General features: G+C 40.2%; 1 long non-coding RNA gene across 1 annotated transcript in view; it reads left to right on the top strand.

Annotated features, from left to right (window-relative positions):
- Nucleotides 1-11,765, top strand: part of LOC133378150 (uncharacterized) — a 164,028-nt gene extending 152,263 nt beyond the window's left edge. The window contains exon 4 of the long non-coding RNA XR_009760876.1: nt 11,416-11,765. This is a non-coding gene — a long non-coding RNA (uncharacterized LOC133378150). The remainder of the gene's footprint in view (nt 1-11,415) is intronic.
- Nucleotides 11,766-20,729: the final 8,964 nt, after the last annotated feature.

The raw sequence follows: 20,729 nt of genomic DNA, 5'->3' as shown, positions 1-20,729 counted from the left end.
AAGCTTTTATCCCCTGCATGTTCTCACTTCTCTTCCTCAAGCAAAGAAGGGGGAGGAGCTAATAGGCATTGAGTAAGGAAGGCTTACTATTACAGCTGAAAGGCTCTGGGATGACTACCATTAGTTGTAAATGATGCATGGAGTGGTCATTCCTGCCAGAGGCTGTGGGCTTGTAGTTTGAGGCAGAGAAAACTACAAGTTCTGTGATCCCCAGCGTGAAGGGATACTTTGAGAGCCATTTCTAGTTCAGGAGAGGCCTTGTGTAAGCCCTCCCAGATATCTGTGGTGTAGTGATAATTTGTTAACTGCATGGGCTCATCATGACAACCCACCTAGCCATATCCCTAAACAGCAGCAGTACATAGCATCACACCCAATCTATTGGGGCCAGCTGACTGTCATAAAATCATGAATTGGCAAAGGCTGGCATTATAGTTTTAAATGCTGTGTTTTAATGGGATTGCTTTATCACATAGCTCAATTATGGGTGTTTATATTTTAACATTTGTGTAACTGATTTTATTTTCACATTAATTGGGAAATACATACATTAGTAAATTCATGTAGTTAGCATATTGAACTTTGGCTGAAGGTACCTGGGTTCCATTCCTGATCAGTCATGAAATTCACTGGGTGATCTGGGGCCAACACTGCCTGAGGCCAGCCTACTTAACAAGGGTATCATATGACAGGCAAGATCTGTTCTTCAATCCCCAGGCTCAAAACATTGTCAAATAGCAAGACTGTACCAGTAGGTAACATATTAACTTCTTCTGCTTAAAAAGTGCAGGAGCTGTGCTCACTTGTGTTCTGGCTCCATTATATCACTGCCCCTCCTCCCATGGTACAGCACAGCGGAAAGGGAAGCCTGGCTGGGAGTCCAGAGTCTGTGAGTTTAAATCCCTGCTTGTGCCTCCTGGGTGTCAAGGGCCAGCTAAAGTTCACCCCACAGTGAGTGGTTCAGGGGTTACGTGCCCTGCCACCTGTGCAGCCGTGGGCAAGCTGCATAGTCCCAAGGAGCCCAGTTACCCCCCGGCTGGCAGTTGCGGACAAGGAAGGGGCTGGCTTGTGCAGCTGTGGCAAGCTGAGCAGGCCCTAGCCAGCTAGGAAGGACTAGCCTCAGAGGGAGGCAACGGTAAACCTCCTCTGAATACCACTTACCATGAACACACTATTGATAGGGTCGCCATAAGTCGGGATCGACTTGAACCAGTCCATTTCCATTTTTCTCCCATGGTAAGGCTTTTATTTCTTGGGGAAGGATGGGAGTTACTGGCAAAGAAGGCTCACTGTTATACTTTGGTCCTTGAAATGTGGCCAGGTCTGTCAAGCAGGGCAAGTTTTGAGCTCCTCCAATTAGAAGCCTCACACTATCACTATTTATGAGGTGATTGTGACGACTGCATATGAGAATGTAGATGACACCCTTTGAATACTCAGAAATCATTATATAGATGTGAAAAGTTATTATTGGAGTACTTTATGGAATGTGTGCTGAGTTATACATATGTGCTGTGTTAATATATGTGCAGTGCATGCATTATAATGCAATTTGTGTTGATAAGTATAAAAGAAGAAGATGATGAAAAAGACCAGGGTAGCATCATGTAATATAGAACATTGGCTCAGCACTTAGCAAAACACTGTAACAGCTTTTGCAATCACAGAGATCTAATTATCTATGTGCTAAAACGCAGCTTGCAAATCACATGCTAGCTTTAACTTAAGTCAGGCCTATTATTACACAGGTAAACAAAGGAAAATAGATACACAGAAAAGGTAGAGACATCTTTCTTTTAGTACACTGTAAACCTTTTGGTTGCTCTGATTCGGCAATTGTGTTATTAAGGGCAGAACTGAACTTTATAAGAAAATTAGGGCTGCCAGTGAAAACAGCAGCTCCTTCTCAAGTTTCCCCCTTCCGCTATGTAATCTCTAGCGTAAATTGCCTTGTGTCCTGATGTCATGACATTAGCTAGGTGTGCACCCTGCCACCTGCCAGTGACACAGTTTTGCCCTGCCCATGCCGGTAGCTGTGGCAGCCAATGGCCATCTCCCATCCACCTAGTAAGGCTCTCCACCTTTTCCCTTCCTAAAGCCAGTCAGCGGCACTCCACAGACCCATTTCCAAGCTGCAGCAAGTGTAGTGTGTTTCTCAGGGAGGCTAAATAAGGCTGGCTCCAATCACAGTAACTTCTCTAGCCTCTACACTCCTTTTCCAGCTGGATGAGTGAGTTGCCCTGGAAGGGGGAACTTGACATAGGCTATTTTTTTTTTTTTTTTGTGAGAGCCCATAAGAACAGAAGAAGAGCCTGCTGGATCAGGCCAATGGCCCATCTGCATCCAGTCCTCACAGTGGCTAACCAGATGCCTGTGGGAAGCCTGCAAGCAGGACCTGAGAGCAAGAGCACTCTCTCCTGCTGCAGTTTCTAGGAAATGGTAAATGTTCCTTCCTGGGAACCTTAAAAACAGTCCGGAAACTGCAGCTGGTACAGAATGCGGCGGCACGCTTGATAAAGCAGAGCCGTCACCGGGATCATATCACCCCAGTGTTGGTAGATCTACACTGGTTACCAGTTGTTTACCGGGCCCAATTCAAGGTGTTGGTATTGACCTTTAAAACCCTATACGGTTTCGGCCCAGTTTATCTGAAGGAACGCCTCCAGTATCACCAATTATGCCGCCAAACAAGATCAGCCTCACAAGACCTTCTCTCGGTCCCACTGGTCAAAACAGCTACGCTGGTGTGGACCAGAGAGAGGGCATTTTCAATTGTGGCCCCCACCCTCTGGAACTCGCTCCCTTTGGACCTTCGACATGCCTCCTCCCTGATGGGTTTTCGCCAAGCCTTAAAGACCTGGCTATTCAGGCAGGCCTATGGGATTTCTGGGGTGGACTAGTTTTTATGGTGTACTAATTGAAGGATGGTTTTAGATGAATTGATGTTATGGTTTGTTGACTGTATATTGATTTATATATTGTATTTTGCATTGCTGTAAGTCGCCTAGAGTGTCCGTTAGCTCGGACAGATAGGCGACTAACAAATAAAATTTTATTATTATTATTATTATTATTATTATTATTATTATTATTATTATTATTATTATTATTATTAATAATAATAATAATAATAATAATAATAATAATAAGCTTTGCCTTAAGGTAGCCCCAGTGCAAAACAGAAATGGAGCTCCTCTAAGGCTGATGAAAAAACGTATTAGTGTCCAAAAGTTACAGAGGGAGAGGGAAATAATTCACACTGCATTCACAGTTGCATTCAAGTGGAATTTCTAGATCATTAAATTATTATTTGGTTGTCTTGAGAAAAGCAAATGGCAATCATTTTTTCAACGCTCCTTGCAAAGGTCACTGTTGGCGCAATGTGTATATGCTTTCAGCAAGGCCAGAGAGTAACCCAAGTCCCTGGCCTAGCACAGGGAAAAACTGGCAACGTACTAGACACCACTGTCTTCTACTGGCAAATAAGTGCAGACACTTTGAGGTAACAGGGATTTCCTATAGTTCAGGGTCCTGGATGATAGATTATTATGTGTAGCAGAACTGCTATATAGAAGAATCTCTTTCCATTTAACTGCAGATATCAGACATTGAACCTGGGTTCCTCTGCATGTAGTATGTGTTCTACCACAAAGCTATTCAACCCTTCCCTTTAGGTGAGGGTGCCTCCAGGGCAACCTTCTGGGGGCCAGAGGCAAAAGTGGGTGGAGAAACACATGCAGATTTTACCTTTGTACAGTAGGCTAGTTTCTACAGGCAACCCTTTCTGTCTTCAATACAGTCAAGCAACAGGCATTATCACAATCCAAGAACACATGTCGCCCAGGCAAAAACACTCAAGGAGCGTGCAAAGCAGATATTGGGGAGGGTGTGTGGCCTGGATAGAGTTCCAAGGGCCATATACAGATACCTGGAGGGCCATATTCAACACATAGGATTGAGGTTGCCCACCCCTGCCCTAAGGAATCCATGTATTGTTGTCACATTTTCATCATTAAACAGAGCTTGGAAAAGTTACTTTTTTAAACTACACCTCCCATCAGCCCCAGCCAGCATGGCCACTGGATTGGGCTGATGGGAGTTGTAGTTCAAAAAAGTAACTTTGCCAAGCTCTGCATTAAAATTGTTAACATTTCAGGATTGTTCATAATTGGTAGAAACCAATTTGTGTGTGAGTGGTCACTGGTGTCCAAACAAATTTCAAACTTCCTCTGGTTCAAAACTATATGTTTGAGACCAGTGCCTTGTGTTGGGTGACCAACAGTCATTCTTTTCCTGCTGGGAATTTTGACTCCTCTTAAACCCATCTCTGAAGCATGAGATTTTTTTTTTTTAAAGGCCTTCTTAAGCTTCGCAAGAAGCTAAAATTGTAAAGCATCATACCAAAAGCATGATCTCTTCAGGCTTGAGAGCTGTTAGGAACAAAGGTATTTGTCATTTTAGACACTCCCCCCCCCCCACACACACACATTTGTCAGTGTTATGGAAAACAAACCACACAAAAGGAGCATTTGCTGCTTGGAACACATGCTCTGGGTGCACTGTTAAAAATATCTGGCAGAACAAGCTATCTGGTAGTTCTAACGAGATCACTGTTCTGTCTTGCTGCAGAATCCTGGTCACATGGGAAAACCAAAGGCAGGATCATCACGTCAATCTAGTGTAGACAGCTCACCAGAAAATAAACATGCTCACTAACAGCTAATGCCTTTACACATCAAGCTCCTGTTCAAGGCTGAAAAGTTGGTAACCAACTATACAATGTCATGACCAAATCACACGGAACAGCCTATAAAAAGGTAACAGGGTAATAGGAGGATCTAAGTGTAATGTCAAATGCTTTCCCTAACAGGCACAAGACAAATTAGTTCAGAATTTCGAAAGGACAATGAACACTGCTGGTGATGAAGAAGTTAAAGGATTTATTAGGGCAAGCTGTTTTCATTAACTGTTAAGCAAGCAGTAAAACACTAAAACGAAGCTAACACTACAGCTAGCAAGTCTCTATCTCCACCACCACCACCCCCATCTTACATGTGCTGGAAGCCTTTTGAACAGCACAGCCTGGGAGGGGTAATGGCTCATCAGTCTTCTTGATGTTGCTTCTCGATGGTACTTTGAGGCTGTGTCAGCCCCCTGGAGGCTTGATCTTTACCTTGGGGCTTCTGCAGCCCCCTGGAGGCTTAATCTCCCCAGTCTAGGGTCCCTTATTTATACCTGAAATACCCTCTGGGAGGGGGCACCCTATACCTATGAGATCATTATCTTCTTATCATCTAGGTTGCTGGTTTCCCCCTCAGGTGATGTTTGCTGATCTCCCCTGACCCTGCCCGGGGTACAACTTGAGAACACAGATGCACCCCCAACTTAATGACTCGTTTTGACTATCAAGTGCCTTGTTTACATAAGCAATGTGAGAACACTCTTAAGCTAATTAGCTCACTGTCCCTTCAAAGCTCCAAGCTTTGTCACAAAGTTACAAGCAATTCTATGTGGAAAGCTAAAGTGTGGGACAAGCTGGATTGTTTTGGTTAACTGAGCAAAGTTCCTCAGACTCTGTGTTGTTTTTGAACACAGAGTGAAACATTTCTCAACTTATAGTCAGAAATGGCATGTATTTTGAGCTCTCCAGCTTCCAATACATTGCAATTACAGTGTGCAGAAGCAATCAGCACCCCAATAGATCAATCAGGGGTATGAAGCAAGAATTATGGGACAGGGGCCATGCACGTGCCATTCTAAACCTCCTCGTTACATCTACATTCTTCCAGTGATTGGCAATACATGAAGAAAAAAAATGCTTCAGTTGTATTGATTGGCATTTGGCAGAAAAGGGGAGAATATGGTTGTATAAGCATTAGATTAGGAAGACCGGTTGAAGGATGCAGTTGTTGGGCGAGGAGTTAAGAAGTGCTTTCTCTGCATGCATGAAAGAGTATGATGTATTTAATCTCTGTCTTGGTTGGAGTTGTAGTAACAGACTCTCCTTGCCTCACAGTGGGTCCTTCTAGGGAGCAAAACAGGGTAGCAGTAGTGCAGAATTTTTTTCCTATCCCCTACTGGGCTGAACAATTCTAGGATGCATTATTCTGCTGATGTAGCAACACCATCTCTCTGGATCAACATTAGATGACAATCACAGTATGGAAGATGATCCTTCAGACACCCTGGTCTCAAGCCATTGTTGGCTGTAAATATTAATACCAGTACCTTGAATTGACTCTGGAAACTAACTGGTAGCAAAACCCAGTGGCCTTGGTGTCCTTAGATGCCACCAAGACTTTGACAAACTGGAGTGGACTTTTTTATTTAAAGAATTAGAAAATATGAATTTTGGACCCTCCTTTTTCCAAATTTTAAAATTCCTGTATGATGGCACCTTTGCATGTATTAAGGTAAATGGAATTGATACCCAATGATTTAACATAAGTAAGGGCAAAAAACAGGGCTGTTCCCTTTCATCTATTTCATTTGCTTCTGCTCTTGGACTTCTAGCTAATGTGATTTGGTCTCACCCTTTGATAAAAGGAGTCATGATCAACAGACAGCTCTACCTCTTTGCTGATGACATAGCGTTAATGCTATCGAATCCTATAGAAGCAATCTCCATTTTACTTCATGAAATCCATCTTTATGGTGCTGTTGCAGGGCTTGAAATCAACTTCCAAAATTAACACTACTTCATTTTAACATGAATCCAGAGCAGATTCAAGAAATACACGTACTCTCCCACATAAAAATATGTTGTAGATCTTTTAAATACTTATCCTTTTAAATCCTGAAAAATCTAACCAAATTGTTACATTTAAATTTTACCCCTCTTATAAAAGATGTTATAGGCAAACTGAAAGACTGGTCGCACTTTTCCCTATCTTGGCTGGGTAGAGTGGCTGCAATAAAAATGGCTATTCCAACCAAATTAAATTTCTTATTTCAGGCCATCCCCATGTTGATCCCTAAAGACAGACTCTGACATTGGCAATTAATTAGTAACAAATTTATTCACCAAGGCAACAACCCTCATTTGGCTAAGAACAATTTATATAGGCACTCAAAAAAGGGAGGTTTAGGTATCCCAAACCTTCAACTTTATCATGACATCTCCCACCTTAAAAGTTTTCTATCCTTAATACAGTGACACATAAAAAAAATTAGGCTAGACATGGAAAAAACTTGGATTTCTTTACAAGAACTCAGAGGTTACCCATTTATCATACATGGAGGGGGGGAAGGAAAATTTATATAATCCTTTCCTTAAAAATAATTTGACAATTTGGAAAGGTTGGAGCAACCCCCCCCCATTTCCCCGTTAACTCCTATAATAAACCATCTGCTATTTTATGAGAGTAATACATTTCAACAATATAAAGAATGGAAACTTGCAGGTTTGTGTCATATCAAAGATTTTTATATTGGATCTAATCCCAAACACCCATTCAATTAAAAACTCAGCTGACAAACATTAAGGTCTCCTGGTTTCAACTGCATCAAATATTCCACTTTATAATGATGCCAGCTATTAAACAATAAGCAACAAGACCTCTGATACCTTTTGAAAATTTTATCTCCCAGTCCTCAGGATGTGGCAGAGGGACCCTGCCCATGATTGATGGAATCCTCTCAGACGAAACTACAGGAACTTGCTTAAATTATGAACCAATCTGGGAATGTAATTTACAACTTGAAATGAAAGATTCCTCATGGAATAGTATGTGGAATAAAATGTCATACAAATCATTATCTGCAAGGATCAGGGAGAACACTCTGAAGGTAACATTCTGCTGTTACTTCACTTCTCACCCCTACACAGAATTAATAATACTCCTCCACCCTTATGTTGGAGGGGATGTGGGGAGAGAGGTACGTTTTTTCAAATGTGGCAGGCTTGCCCATTGCTTACTACATTCTGGCGGGATGTTTTTGGGGAAATCAGTAAAATCATCAAACTATCTGATCTAATGATGGCCCTATTGCTTATTTTTGATATGAAAGCATGTTGTTCATAAAAAGCTCACGAGTTTCCTGCTTATTCCTGCCAGATCAGTAATAGCTTTAACCTGGAAAACACTAGACTCCCATATGCTCCAAAGGTAGCATCCAGAAGTGTGGAAAACAGTGCTCATGGAAAAATTTGAGAGCATTTAAAAAAGAACTTTATGAAACATGATACTGCTTTATTGTACGTGCAAGTCAGGGGGATGGTGGCTGCGCTTCTCTGGCTTCCCATGGCCAACTATGGCAGTCTACGCTGGGTTGAACTCTGTAAAGCAAAATAAGAATATGATTAATAGTACATTATTATTATTATTATTATCCTAATCATTACATTATATATTTATGTAATGACTTACCTGTCCTCTTGTTTATCTCTTACATTGTTGTAGTACATGTTAACTGTTTATGTTTCCGAACCTAAAGTTTAATTATATATTTTTTAAAAGAACAGAAACTAACTGGTAGACAGTGCAAATCACATAAGACCAGCTTGATGAAATGAAGTAGTCAAGTACCTATCAGCATCCTGACTGCAGCATCATACTGGTGACCATAGTAATTTAACCTAGATCAGTGGTTCCCAGTTCCCCCCCTCTCACAGACCGCTTGAAAATTGCTTAGGGTCTTGGTAGACCACTTAATGATTTTTATAGTACTGTAACTGCAATGCACTGTCCAAGATGCTATATGATTTTTATTGTATGTTTATTGCTGCTTTTATTTCTTATATTATATTTTATTATATTGCAGCTTGCATTCCATAGCACTCACATTGTACTTCAACAGAATACAACACAAGAAATTAAGCAATAGAAATACAATTATAAATCAATATGAATATTTAATACAGGCATGCCACGGACCACCTGAATGAAGCTTATGCACCACTGATGGTTCGTGGACCACAGTTTGGGCACTCCTGGTCTAGAAGCTTCAATTGGCCCAAAATGCAGTGGCCAGATTTTTGTCTGATGCTTGCAGATCACAGCATATAACTCTGCTCTTACATCAGCACCACTGGCTTCCTATTTGCTCCCTGGCTCAATTCAAAGTGCTTGTTCTGGCCTCTAAATAGCTGAGAGTTATTGCTATGGAGTGGTTATTCCCACGTAGGCCTGCATGAGAATGAAGATCACACTCAAAAGGTCTGACTCTCAGTGTCATCTTGGGAAATCCAGCTAATGAACAAAAGAAACAGCCTATTTTCAATGGTGGTTCTGTGACACTGGAATACTCTCTCAATTGGCATTTGCCCCTATACCCAATGAACTGGTAGGAAAGGTTATGCTGATTATTCTATAACAAATAGAAGATCTGTCCAGCATTCACCAAAATGTGCATGTCTGGCCTAAAGGGTACCCCCACCAAGACCTACCAAGCCAAAGGCAATGAAAGGTGCCTAAAGAGTGCCCTTAACCTAATAATGCTTCAGTGCACCCATCCTTGAAGGTCTTAGAATTCACCTGCCCACTCTAAATGCCAAACACATAACCAAATTAGTGAAGCGCCACTCCTAGCAAGTGAGCTCAAATTCCCAGCAGTGTGGAGTAGGTATAAAGGGGCCCCCTAAGGGCCAGTCAAGGATATCCTCCTGCTGAGCCCTTTAAAAAGGGGAACTAGTACCAGCAATACCGCTTTAGGGAAGGAAGGTGCCACTTGGAGCTGCAATGAGAGGAAGGTGAAGCTGAAAGCAGAGCTGGCTTAAATGGCCAGCTTCCACCCTCTCTCTTACTGGGGTGTATAACCCATATGATTTCCTCACTCCATCCCTCCCTTTGGGAGTAACTCTGCCAACCAAGACTTGTTTTACAGAAAGGAGGATGAGTGGAGGCAAACATGCCCCCTGCCTTTAAATCAGGATCAGCATTGTCAGGCTCTCTCTCACCAGCAATTAAAAATAGTAAAGCCTTATTGTAATGTGCTAACACCAAGTTTTAATGCTGTCACTTTTAATGTGTAATATGTTTTTACCCTTGCTGCAGTTAGGCTTTTTATTTTTTGTTTTGAAGTGTTGCATTGCATTCTTCTTCCCCCCCCTTTGGTTTTAGAAATTGGGTGCTTTATTTGTACTTTGTATTGATAACATTTTTTTATTAGGATGTTGCACTGTTAATAGGAGGGTGGGATATAAATTTATTGCTTAGCCTCAGGCAGCACAGTGCCTGGGGCCAGCCCTGGAGTTCAGATCTTCTGGCGAGTCATTTTTTGAGTTATTTTTTCTTTAAGTCTGATGGAGACTACTGGATTTTTCTGATGTGTAAGAGCAGAATTTGTGCTCATAAAATGAGGTCTTTCCATTCTAACATCACGTGAAAAATATAGTTTCTGCGCTCCTCTGGGAACCTTCGTTGTGGTTACATTGTTTATATACTATGAAGAGAGATGTCTTCCAGGTAATCTGAAGAGTCTGCTAAATCTTGCCCCCCCTTTTTTTCCCTTGGATTACCTTTTTCTCACCTTTTTATTCTTGTTCCTTCTACTGTTTCTAATAAAAGAGAAGGGAGCCTATTGAATAGAGCTGGATTAAAATGCATGGGACCTACTACTCAGAATTATATTCTATGGATCCAGACTAGAGATGTGAAAGCCCAGGGGGGGAAACAGAATTTTTTAAAGAAAAAACTATTTTCCCTTGAAAATTGTTGGCTTATGAAATATTTTCTTTTAGAATGATGAATAAAACGTTTAAGATGAGGTGTTTATATTTTGTCCCCCCAAATGATTTAAAAAACCAAATAAGAGGAATACATTTAAAGAAGACCATGTGCAGTATCAGATCATTACAATATCCAGCTCCTGTATCCATCTGCAGTATCCCTACGCTGGCTGGGGCTGATGGGAGCTGTAGTTCAAAAAAGTAACTTTTCCAAGCTCTTGTATTGACCACAAGCAAGTTCTGAGTGGCATGCTGAGAGTTTGACTTTCAAAGCAAGAAAAATATGCATGTTTGCCTCTAGAGGGCGCTGCCATTGACACACGAGAAGGAAGAATTCAGTGCCTTCTGTGCTTGTGGGCTTCCTCTTGTTGGCATAGTTGGTGGATCTGTTTACTTTGTCTTGACAAGGCCCAAAGGGATTGGGTTGTTGTTGTTATGTGCCTCCAAGTCGACTACGACTTATGGCGACCCTATGAATCAATGACCTCCAAGAGCATCTGTCATGAACCACCCTGTTCAGATCTTGTAAGTTCAGGTCTGTGGCTTCCTGTATGGAATCAATCCATCTCTTGATTGGCCTTCCTCTTTTTCCACTCCTGTTTTTCCCAGCATTATTGTCTTTCCTAGTGAATCATGTCTTCTCATGATGTGTCGAAAGTATGATAACCTCAGTTTCATCATTTTAGCTTCTAGTGATAGTTCTGGTTTAATTTGTTCTAACACCCAATTATTTGTCTTTTTCACAGAGCAACCCAAAAAAGTAGAAACTCATAGTGATAGAGAAAAAGAAGCTGACTGGATTTCATGTTACTACTTATTCATTGAGTCTCGCTTCCCCTGCTCACTCTTTTTCTCAGCTCCTTCCATGGAAATAAGTGTATTATTGTCTGCTTGACACTGTGTAGGACTTGAGGCATAATTTCTTTGTCTACTTTTTAAAAGATGTTTTTAGATGTTTTATGGCTTGTGTGTTTACCACCTTGGGCTACTTTGGGAGGAAGGGTGGGATGTAAATTTAAAAAATAGATAAGTAGATAAATAAATACAGTGTTGATGTTTTCTTCTGTCCTTATTGTTTTTTGCCTGCTTGTCATAAACTGGCAAAATCAAAGAGATGCTAAGTTCCTTACAGTTCAGCAGCTTGTAGCTCAATTTGTAGCAACAATTTTAAAGAATTTAAAACGTAAATTCAGTTTGTAATTATTGTCTGAATAAACTGCTTTTCATATATCAAACATGATAGTTTTGATATAAGTAAGTTATATATTTATGTTCCTAAAGTAACAAAGTGACTTGGTCTGTAAAGGGTGCTAAAAAAAGAAGCGTTCCATATTTTTCAATTTTTCTCAAAATTCTGTTTTTCTCCCATGGCTTTGAAATTTCTGGAAATTTTCCATCTCTAGTCCAAACCTTCATTTACCTGCATTTATGCAGACATACAGAGTGTATTATCTTTCCCATTACCCTACACCTGGTATTTTACATGGAACAAAGAGGAGGATTAATCAGCTTCTTCCTTCACCACTATTTTTAGTTTCCCATAATGGAAAACTGGCCACTCTTACTGTGAATAGGAAGAATACTGACACATTTTTCTCTGGCAGGGTGTGCACGCATGCGCACACACATACACACACACATGGTAATTCAAAAAATGTGGTTTTCTCACCATGGAGATAACCTGTTGAACATCTCCGTGTTGCACAGCTGTTAAAGGCACAAGAGCCCTGTCAGAGTAGATGCTGGCAGTCTTAGATGGTAAGGGAATAGTTGTTCTGAGCTCTGTTCTTTTAAAAAGCCTAAAGTACAGGAACAACACACTCTCTGTTCAGGTAATTATACAAAATTCCTGATGCAGCTAAGGCCCTGTGCACTGTGGCATATTTAGCCTAATTTTTAAACGTATGGTCATCCAACATGAGAAGACCTCTGCTGGTCCATCAAGTCCATCCTGGCCCATCCTGTTCTCACTAGGGTTGCCAGGTCAGAAGAATCCCAAACCCTGAGATTTCAGAGGTGGGCATGTCACAGGGGCAGGCCCGAGTGATATTAAGCATAATACATTAAGCATCAACCACAGTTGCTTGGAGCATATAATTCAAACAAAAACATTTCTCTGATTGGAAATTCAGATAGAAATCTTAGCTAAAAGATGGAGCCTAGGTAGGGAACATTTAATCTAGAAGATTTTAAGTGCCCTCAAGCCAGGGCAGTCACCAGAAGACCATTGTAGGAAGAAAGGAGCCTAGTGTTGAGGAGATGTTAGATGAGGTAAAGATGGATGCCTCTGAAGGCTGCAATTCTAAACACACTAAGGGTCTAAGCCCCATAGAACTCAATAGGACTTACTTTTGAGTAGATATAGTTTGGATTGTGCTGTTGGTAAGGCTTGACTAGGGATCCTCTGCAAAGATATCCATATCAAAGCAGGGTTGGCAACCTCTGCCTGGAATGCCCTGCCCCTACCTTTTAATATGGCTGCTCCACACTTCTTCACAGATTTGACCCTTCACTTCAGAAAGAGGTCTGAAAAATGAGGAAGAGTAAGAGGATTCTCTACCCTTTTCTGTTTACCCTGTGTGTTGGTATAAACTCACTTTGACAGCCAATCCAATTCTAGTGAGTAATAATTGACAGAGAGAAAACAGACATGGTTTGGTCTACCTTCACAGGCAGCAGCTTGGGAAAAACAACAATTACAGCTACACTTCCCAGTATGTGAATTCTCTTATCACTATTGGGCAAGAAACAAACCATAATGCAACCAACAAAGCGCATCATCTGTGGGTTTAAGGGGATGGATCTGAAAGCATGGAACCACTGTTGTTCAGGCATGCCAAGTCGGAAGCATCCCAAACCCTGAGATTTCAGGGGCAGGCCCTAGTGATGTCATGGGGGCAGGTCCTAGTGATGTCATTAAGCATGATACATTAACCATCAACCACATTTCCTTGGAGCATACCACTCAAACAAAACTCTCTGATTGGAAATTAAGAGAATCTTAGCTAAACGAGGGTGTTTCCAGGTCCAGGTGAAGTGACAGGATCATTCCTTCTCACCTCTTAGAGACCCTGGGTAAGGAACATTTAATCTAGCCTACGTGATTCTGGCAAGAAGGGTTTAAGTGCCGTCAGACCAGGCCAGTCACCAGAAGGCCATCGTAGGAAGAAGGGAACCTAGTATTGTGGAGATATTAGATGGGAATACTCAGGGGCAAGGATGGATGCCCTGAAGGCTGTAATTCTAAACACACTTACTAAGGGAGTATGCCCCATGGAACTCAACAGGACTTACTTCTGTGTAGATATTGTTAGGATTGTGCTGTTGATAAGGCTTGACTAGGGATCCATATCAAAGCAGGGTTGGCAACCCCCTGCCTGGAATGCCTTGCCTACCTTTTACCATGGCTTCTCCAAACATCTTTACAAACTTGACCCTTCACTGCAGAGAGAGGTTTGAGAAATGAGTAAGAGTTAAGAAGATTCTCTGCTTTTTCCTGCCTACTCTGTGGTCTGCTATAAACTCACTTTGACAGCCAACCCAATTCCAGTGAGTAATAATTGACAGAGAGAAAACACACATGGTTTGGTCTACCTTCACAGGCAGTAGATCAGGAACAACAGCAATTGAAGCCACTCTTCCCAGTATGTGAATTCTCCTTTACCACTATTGAGCAAGAAACAAACCATCATGCAAATAACAAGGTGCCTCATCAGTGGCTTTAAGGGGGTTGAACTGACCACATTGAACCACTGTTGTTGCTTTTATGGATGTAAGGGAGTAAGGTCAGAAGTAAATGAAATTCAAATAGAAAAAGAAAAACAAAGACAGTAATGATTTCCTCAATGCAATACCATGCCAACCACAACAAGATTCCTATGAGTACAACAGAAATCTCAGCATTCCACAACCAGTCAGGGTTCCTAACCAAAACTAAAAAAATCCTGGCAGGCAATCAGCCAAGCTCACAGAAATCCTCATGCAGCATAACCTAACCCAGGACCTTCACTTACTGCAGAATGCTGTGGCACAATTGCTGACATGAGTGAGACCCTATCAGCCCATAATACCTCTGGTCTGAAATCTGCACTGGTTGCTGATTTGCTACCAGGCCAAGTTCAAGGTGTGCTTTCAATGTTACAGGTTCCACATAGTACTTGTTCAGCTCTTGTAAGAAATCAATCCTTTAATGTACAAGTACCTATGCTTTGGAACTCCCTGCCTATTTACGTTAGGCAGGCACTTCATTGTACTCTAAAACATTTTCATTGTACTGCTAAAAACATTTTTGTTAAGGCAAGCCTACCAAGGCATGTAGAAGCTATTATGTTTTTTATCTGTTTTTAACACATTGTTGGTTTTATTATTTTCAATGTTTTTAAATACCTGTCTTTAACTGTATTTGCCAATAATTTTATTGTTTTAATTCCTTCTATAAACCGTTTTGAGTTGTTTTTTTTTTACAATAAAGCGGAATATAAATGATGTAAATAAAATAAATAAATAAATTTCGGAGTCACTGTGGCCTTGGGTCTCTTACCTCTTTTAGGCATAAAGGAATCTGCCTTATACAGAGTCAGGCCATTTGATACCATTTAGCTCAGTACTGATGACATGGACTAGCATCGGCTCTCCAGGATTCCAGGCAATAGTCTCTTCCAGAGATTGAATTTTGGACTTTTGCATGCAAAGCATGTGCCCTACCACTGAGCTACAGGCCTGTTTTAAAAGTATCTTTCAAAAAACATTTTTTCCCCAATTCAATAATGAATGCACAGCATACTTGGACAGATTCACACCATGCATTTAAAGTGCATCAGAGCTTGTAAAAGTTACTTTTTTGAACTACAGCTCCCATCAGCCCAATCCAGTGGCCATGCTGGCTGGGGATGATGGGAGTTGTAGTTCAAAAAAGTAACTTTTCCAAGCTCTGCATTCAACATACATTTGAAGGACATGAATCCCACCACAGAATCATCAGAACGGTAGTTTAAGTGTGGTGGGAACTATAACTGAGAGGAAAACTCTCCTTCCCAGGAGTCTTTGGGGGCAGTCATGTGCTTTAAATGCAAGGTGGATGTGCTTTAAATGTATTGTGTGAATCTACTTTATAAACTTTGCCTGCATATAAATCCTTTTAATTAAATTTTAAAATGGAAATAAGCTACACAGTTTACATGGTATCAATGGGCTGCTCATCAACTCTCAGCCTAATCTGCCCCTCAGGGTGAAAACAACAGAGGGGGACCATGACCACCCCAAGAAGCAGGGCACACTGAAAATGTAAAGGAAGTAATAATTTGTAAATAATTTACAACCATAGTGTAAAATCAGGTACATATCAAGACATAGTATGAAGAAATATTTATAAAAGCATGAATATCAAAGATGTTTATTATTTACACAACCTGTAAATATTTATTTATTTATTTATTTAATTTATATACCGCCCTAAGCCAAAAAGGCTCTCTGGGCGGTGTACATAAAAGATAAAACAAGCACAATATATAAATACAATAAGTATAACAAAATCAAAGATCAAAACAAACAATAACAAAGAACCAACAACGTCAAAATACAACAATAATGAAAATACTGATAAAATACACTATAAAATACACTATAAAATACAATTTAAAATACACTTTAAAATGCCTGGGAGTATAAAAAGGTTTTCACCTGGCGCCGAAAGGATAGCAGCGTCGGCGCCAGGCGTACCTTATATATTATTTTATATAAATAAAATATATTTATAGTGCAATCCTATGCATGTTTATTCAGAAGCAAATCCCAGTGTATTCAATGGGGCTTACTCAAACAGGGAAGCATGCACAGGACCACAATTCAGTGATTCCATATACACACACACTGGAGGTGTAAAAATACATACATCCCATACAATAGTTTATTGTCAAAACCAGTTGGCCATTGCAGAACATTTTTAAAGTATTAATTTCCTGTCAAATAAAAGCAGTGACACCTAAGTAAGCCCTGCCTAACTGCTTAAAAAAAAACATTGGAGAGAGGAAGATCTACAACACAATCTTTTTCTGTGTTCACTCAAAAGTGCCATTGATTTTCAGCACAATCCTAACTATATCTGCTCAAAACTAAGTCCTACTGAATTCAGTGGGGTTAACTCTGAGGTATGTGGAATTGGCAGTGTAGCTTTACCCCCAGAAAAGCGTCATATCAGGAAGGTTTTCAAAACAGGTTATGAATAAGACAAATAAACTGCCTTCTTCAACAGTCCAGTAAAATTGTAAACTTGTTAGACTCCTTAATTAGAAAAGTATAACACAGCAGCAGCATGTACACTTTTTAGAACTTCTGTTCAAAAATTATTTGAAAGATAAAATGTATAATATCCCATTTTTGCAAGTAATTAAAAAAAATCTGCATGCACACTTTTCTTATAATTATAACTAAAATTGTTTACTGTTTATGCTCACCAAGATCCTGCTGTGATCTTCTGTTGTAGTGCTATCGTGTGCGTGTTTACTCAGAAGCAAGTCCCAATCCTGTACTGAGAAAGTACTTTTTATGCTGCTGAAAGCTATATATTTACTGAATTCCTGATGTGCAACAAGCAGGAAAAGGAAACTGTTCTCAGAACTTGAAATAGGGTTTAGGTATTGCCTGGGGGGGGGTCAACAAATCTTGTCAATCACAACCCTGACTTCACTTATTGGCTAAAAACCAGAAAGGACAGGGATTAGAGCAGCCCATGCTAATAGAAGTTGTGGCTGGGGCCAACATTTTCATTTATATCTTTTGAACCAGTCCCCCTAGAAACTTAATTTTTTTAAAACAATGAAAGATTAAGGTAACTCACCCAGAGACCCAGAGAGGACCCCTCAAAACTGGAGCCTCCAGGCAAAAACTGGACACTTTGCAACCCTACTTGTTTCTGTGCATGAAAGGAAGTGAGGTTAAAGGTAAATGAAATGCAAATAGAAAAAGAAAAAGAAAAGACAGTGATGATTTCCTAAATGCAATACCATACCAACCACAACAATATTCCTATGAGTTAGGCAGAAACCTCAGTATCTCACAACCAGTCAGGGTTCCTAATCAAAAACCAAAACTAAATAACGCCTGGCAGCCAGTCAGCCAAGGTCACAGAAATCCCCATGCAGCACAACCTGACCTGGGGACTGAGGTTAGTGCAGAATGCTGCAGCACAATTGCTGACATGAGTGAGACCCTATCAGCACATAATACCTCTGCTCTGAAATCTGTACTGGTTGCTTATTTACTACCAGGCCAAGTTCAAGGTGTGCTTTCCATGTTACGGGTGCCACATAGTACTTGTTCTGCTCTTGTAAGAAATCAGTCATTTAGTGTGGCAGCACCTATGATTTGGAATTCCCTGTCTATTGATGTTATGCAGATACCTTCATTGTACTCTTTTCAGCACCTGCTAAAAACATTTTTGTTTAGGCAAGCCAACACAGGCATGTAGAAGCTATTATGTTTTTTATCTGTTTTTAACTCATTGTTGGTTTTATTATTTTTGAATGTTTTTAAATACCTGTCTTTAATTGTTTTTGCCAATAATTTTATTGTTGTAATTCCTCCTGTAAACCACTTTGAGATTTTTTTACAATAAAGTGGTATATAAATGTTGTAAATAAAATACATAAATAAATTTTGGAGTCACTGTGGCCCTTGGGCTCTTTCCATTTTAGGACTTATTCCAAGTCAGGCCATTTGATACCATCTAGCTCAGTACTGATGACGTGGACTAGCATTGGCTCTCCAGGATTCCATGCAATAGTCTTTTCCAGAAATTGAATTTTGGACCTTTCCATGCAAAGCATATGCCCTACCACTGAGCTACAATGCTTTCCCTGTTTAAAAATGTGTCTTTTAAAACCATTCTTTTCAATTCACTAATGAATGCACAACATACCTAAGGCAGAACCACACCATTCATTTGAAACACATTCAACAAACATTTGAAATACATGAATCACACTGCAGAATCCTGGGAATTGTAGTTTGTTAAGTGTGATGGAAACTATAACTGTGAGGGAAAAACTACACTTCCCAGGATTCTTTGGGGGAAGTCATGCACTTTAAATGCGAGTTGGATGTGCTTTAAATGTATTGTGTGAATCTACTTTATAAACTTTGCCTGCATGTAAATCATTTTAATTAATTTTTAAATGGAAATGAGCTATTAAGTTCACTGGGTGACCATGGGCTACTCACCATCTCTCAGCCTAATCTGCCACTCAGGATGAAAACAGGAGAGGGGAACCATGACCACCCCAAGAAAAAAGGGCATACTTAAAACATAGAGGAAATAATAATGTACAACCATAGTGTGAAATCAGATACTTATCAGGACATATCATGAAGAAATATTTATATAAGCATGCATGTCAAAGATGTTTATTATTTACACAACCTGTAAAGTTATTTATAGTGCAATCCTATGTGTGTTTACTCAGAAGCAAGTCTGAATGTATTCAATGGGGCTTACTCAAACAGGGAAGTATGCACAGAACTGCAACCTCAAGTGATAAGGAACTTCACTCACCCATCCCAAAATTCAGAATCATGCCACTTTAAGCTGTTTTGCAACTGTTTATATTTGTTTTTATGGTTATTGGATTTTAAAGGGATTTATTTTTTATTGTGCTGCCTTGGTTTCCAGTTGGCAACCCAACCTGACAGGATTGTTGGAAAGACTCCATACACACACACACACACACACACACACAAAACTGGTTGGTCATTGCAGAGCATTTTTTTAAAAAAACAACCTAAATCAGTATTACGTTTCCTACATAATACAAGCAGTGATACCTATATAAGCCCTGCTTAATTGCTTTTAAAAATAGGATTGGAGGGGAAAAGAAAGATTTACAACACAAACATAATCCTTTGCTATGTTCACTGAAAAGTTCCATTGATTTTCAGCACAATCCTAACTGTGTCTACTCAAAAGGAAGTCCTATTGAATTCAATGCTGTTTACTCTGGGTATGTGGGATTAGCATTGCAGCTTTTCTCCCAGAAATGTGAGTATAGGATTAAAGCTTCATATTGGGAAGGTTTTCAAAACACTGCCCTCTTCAGCAACCCAGGAAAATTTAAACTTGTTTGACTTCTGCACACAAGAAAGAAAAGGACTGAAAACTATATACTTACTCAATTTATAAGATTTTCAGATAAGCAGGAAAAAACAAGTTTTCTGAGCTTGCAATGGGGTCTAGCTACTGCCTGGAGGTCAACAAATCACAATCCTGGCTTCACTTATTGGCTACAAACCTGAAAGGGCAGAGTTAGAGCAGCCAGCTACAAGCTCATTTAACAAAGTTGTGAGGGTGTGGCTGATGTTTTGGTGTATATCTCATGAATCAAACCACCTAGAAACTTAATTTTTTTAAAAAAAATTAAAGCCGAGAGTCCGGAGATTAGGACAACTGACTCAGAGAGGATCCCCAAAATCCAAAGTCTCCGGGTGAAAACCGGAGATCTGGCAACCCTAGTTCTCATTGATGCCTATCAGAACCAGATGCCTGGCAGAAGCATGCGAGCAAGACCTGAGCTCAGTAGTGGTGCAGATGCCATTTCCCCAAGTAGATATTATTAGAAAAAGTGCAAATGCTTGCCTGTATCACACGGTGTCATCAACTAGTGGTGGTGTTCAGTTATGGAGTTAATTAAACTTTTTTTTTATTACTTTACTAACACATTAATCACCACTCAATAACAGTGTTCTGTGGGAAGCTTACACTATCAATAAAATATTTTTAAAAACACAAATCAGCATATTTAAACAGAATTTAAAAGGATGGTCAGAGGCTGTGTAACTGAAACAATGTACTAGAAGCATTGCTAATGACACAAATGTCTCTTGGGTTTCTAAAGCAATTTGCAGGGTGGGAACAGAAAGGTTTACTACCAGTCAAAGATGTGTGATAGAGGGAGGCTGATAGGAGCTCCTAAGCTTTGTCAATGCTCTCTGATCTAGAAACCTCTTGGTTTCAAATGGCCCAGATTCCTTTTTTTGAGGCAAAGATCTCCTGGTCTGTAGGCTCCCTCGC

The sequence above is a fragment of the Rhineura floridana genome, chromosome 2, assembly GCF_030035675.1.
Source record: "Rhineura floridana isolate rRhiFlo1 chromosome 2, rRhiFlo1.hap2, whole genome shotgun sequence".
NCBI lineage: Eukaryota > Metazoa > Chordata > Lepidosauria > Squamata > Rhineuridae > Rhineura > Rhineura floridana.
This window is presented reverse-complemented; position numbering and strand designations above follow the sequence as displayed.